The 3993-nt window shown below is 34.0% G+C and overlaps 1 long non-coding RNA gene across 1 annotated transcript; it reads right to left on the reverse strand.

Moving 5' to 3' along the window:
- Positions 1 to 534: 534 nt before the first annotated feature.
- LOC117318886 lies at positions 535 to 1604 on the reverse strand. Its single transcript, XR_004530476.1, has 2 exons — positions 1515 to 1604; positions 535 to 728 (listed from the first exon to the last, which is right to left on the reverse strand). It is a non-coding gene; the product is annotated as an uncharacterized LOC117318886 (long non-coding RNA).
- Between the last annotated feature and the right edge of the window lie 2389 nt (positions 1605 to 3993).

Raw genomic sequence — 3993 nt, forward strand, 5'->3', positions numbered from 1 at the left:
CGCTCTCCTAACACTAAAATGACTACTGGCCTGGACGCTTGACCGAGGGAGTCCTTGAGACATCAGTGTATGAAATAGCCTAATAATGCTTTCATTTAAACATATTAACAGAATATTCGCGTAATACACAGGTAACTGAACAAAATAAACAAACATAGTTAACATTTAAATCCTTTATTCTATAATGTAGCAAAATGCATACAACACATTGATAAAATCTTAGATCGGTAAAGTTGACAATGTTCAAAAGCTAACCAGCAATCAAATAGACGTTCATAAAAATCGGAATTCGAGTCTATTCCGTTTTCTTCTCTCATTAAGTTCCAATGAATCATTTCCTTTCTAATACGTATACTTGGGTTTTGCCGATTCCACACACTTTTGTGTCTTTTTTTTGGCAGAATCTGTCTGCGTTTTTGCAGTTCCGCGCTTGCGGCGTTCCGCCATTTTGTATGGACTGTAAAACCCGCCGTGGCATTGTGGGGCTAATTTTCAGAGAAATTTGGTCCAGCAGCCACAGTTATTATTTTTGGGAATTCCTCGTATACTTTCATAAATACACATTTTCTTTCAGTTTCTGACTCACATCAATCTGTTAGGTATGCATCAAGTCCGAAAACTGTAAAAAGCTCAAAATGTAAACATTGATATATATGTTTCTTTGTGGGTATGTGGCTTTAAGTGCATGTCCATCCTGTAATTACAGTTACTTTTCTTTTTTGTTAAATCTGCAAAATACAAGTATTAAAATTTTTAACTTTGCAAGCATATCATTGTGTTATAGTTTAAAGATAAAAATGTTAATTTCAAATGATACACAATTTCTCTTTGGATTCATTATCCTTTTAAAATGGCTAATCAATAACATAGTGAAAATAGTCAATCATCAAATTATCTCTCTTTAGAAGTATTTAAGTTCTGTGTATTACTTTCATTTACTATGGTTCATGGAAAGCAATTCTCAGTAATATTTAGTGGTAATGCGAGCGCCTTAGGCGCGAGCCGAATCATTTTGGCCAGGGGTCTGGAGGCTAAAATTTCGGAAAATGAAATGATTACAGCAAATTAAGCAATCTTTCGGGGATAAGATTTCTCGTCTGAAAGAGAAGTTATTTGCTCTAGAATATACCCAATTTAGATATCCATTCTCAAATACACCAAAATGCAACAAAAACTAGTCAAGAACTTCTGGAACAACGAAACTGTCGTCTGTTGACTACAGTAGTAATATTCTGTGATGCACACATGACAATTTTCAATGTTAGACTTCCAGTTATTATTTCAATTAATATTCTATATTCAAATAACCGCAACTGAGCCTTCCGAACAGTGTATGAAACATAAATATGATCGGTTCAGTATCACTTCATTCAATAAACTTTATCAATGAACGTTTAAGTCAGCACAAATAGTCTTCTATCTTACCTGAATAGTCCATTATATCATTATTTAAAGATGTAAGTTGCATGAGAAGATCAAAATTAGCTGATATAAACACTTATAAACGAACTTACCTTTCAAATTGTTGCAAAACAAACTCTCTCCTCTCTATCGCCGAGCGTCTGCTTCCACTTGGCAACCATGACACCTTGTCGATTTCCGGCCTAATCTCGAACAACTTTCCGACAGATATTTCTACTATAGAACTTCAACTACGCATTTACTTTTATAATGAAATATCTATTGTATGAGAATTCTCTCGATTTTAGCACTTAAAATCAGTTTATTTATTTATTTTATTCATAAAACCCGCGAGATCCCGGCCGATCTTTGCCGAGCGCGTTTCGCGCGCTGAGGCTTTTAAAAAAAAATATATTGCTAACTTTTATCTGTTTATATTGCCTAATCATATTGTTTCTCAGTCGGCAAGTATGTGTTTACTCGTATTGATTTAAGTACTATTAGTCGTTTGCTGGTAGTTATAACTGAAATGAGGTTGTAATGTACTGTGCCAAAGTCAGATTATATTCCGGTTAATCTGCCCACTTTTCATTCCGGATTTGTTTACTTAGTCTCGTAGAGTAACTTCCGGTGGTATGCTTCCGGTACGGCAAGTGTGGCGGTGGGTCTGTTTACAGTGACAAGTATGTTTTATTGACTGCAGTGCTGTGTGGTAGTCGGTTTCGCCTGTGTCTTTACCCTAAAGTATGTTTTTATATCTATCTTTCTGCCTCTTTATCTTTCCTTTATCCTTTATTTTCTTGGGAGATCCAGTTTTCAGTATTTATCGATGCAACCCGGGCATAACTTGAGTAGTATCAGTGTACTTTCGGCGAATTGTCAGGGTCTTGGCGATAGAGTTAAGAGAAAGGATGTTTTTTTCTTATTTGAAAGAAAACAATAATCACATTTACTGTCTTCAGGATACTCATTTTACGGAAGAACAAGAATGTATCATTAGAAATGAATGGGGGTATTCGAGCTACTTCAGCTCGTTTAGATCGAATTCACGAGGTGTTGCCATCCTGATAAATAATAACTTTGAAAACAAAATACATAGAGAAAAGAAGGATTTGAACGGGAATTTCCTTGCGTTAGATATTGACATTGAGGGTCTAAGGTTAACACTCATCTGTCTTTATGGCCCGAACCAGGATAATCCTGATTTTTATGATCGTATTACAGATACACTTGATAGTTTTGAAAATAATAACATAATTATTTGCGGGGATTTTAATTTAGTTCTGAACCTAGAGTTAGACTATGATAGTAGTTACAGAAATGTTAATAATAGTAATGCTAGAGATAAGGTTTTGAAAATGATTGAGAATTTTGATTTGATTGATATTTACAGGGAATATATTCCAACAAGCAGGAGATACACCTGGCGTAGAAGTAACCCTATCAAACAGGCTAGGTTAGATTTTTTTCTTGTTTCAGAGAACCTTTTATCAAGTATAACAAACTCTAGAATCGACGCTGGCTATAGATCAGATCATTCTGCCCCCATTATTACTTTAAAACTAAATGAATTTAAGAAAGGCAAAGGTCTCTGGAAACTTAATAACTCCTTTTTACATGACCCTGAATATATAAATATTGTTAAAAATTGTATTGAAAATATTAAGTTACAATACTGCTTACCTGTTTACAATTTCGAGTCTGTTAAAAATATTCCAGATAGTGATATACAGTTAGTGATAAATGACCAACTTTTTTTGGAGACTCTATTAATGGAAATAAGGGGTAGGTCTATATCATACTCATCTTACAGGAAAAAGCAAACTAATCTCAGGGAGGAAGAAATAAAGAAATGCATAGCAATAATAGATGCTGAAGAAAACCCAGATCTTGAGTTATTAAATGAGCAAAAAAGGGAATTGGAATATATCCGAATAAAGAGGATTAGGGGCAGCATAATCAGATCCAGGGCCAAATGGGTAGAAGAGGGAGAAAAACCAACATCTTACTTTTTCAATCTTGAAAATAGAAATTATACCTCTAAAATCATCCCAAAAATTCAGAAAGATAACAATGATATTATTACAAAGCAAGATGATATTTTAGAAGAAGTTAAATTTTTTTATGACAATTTATATAGATTTAGGGAGGTTGATGATGTTAATTTAGAAATACATCTTCAAAATTGTAATGTTCCAAAACTTAATAACAATGAATCTAACAGCTTAGAGGGTAAAATAACACATGATGAAGCTGGGAAAACTCTTAAGGAAATGAAAAATAACAAAAGTCCAGTGTCAGATGGCTTCACCTCAGAATTTTGTATTTTGGAAAATTTAGGTAATTTTGTTGTACGTTCGATAAATTATGGTTTTACAATTGGTCAGCTTTCAGTTACGCAAAGACATGGTGTTATTACTTGCATCCCCAAGGGAGATAAACCACGACATTTCTTAAAAAATTGGAGACCTATTACTCTTTTAAACATTACTTATAAAATTGCCTCTGGGGTTATCACACGTCGTTTTAAAACAGTATTGGGAAAAATTATAAGCGAAGACCAGACAGGATTTTTATCGGGGCGGTACATTG

This window comes from Pecten maximus, unplaced genomic scaffold, assembly GCF_902652985.1.
Source record: "Pecten maximus unplaced genomic scaffold, xPecMax1.1, whole genome shotgun sequence".
NCBI classification, from domain to species: Eukaryota; Metazoa; Mollusca; class Bivalvia; order Pectinida; family Pectinidae; genus Pecten; species Pecten maximus.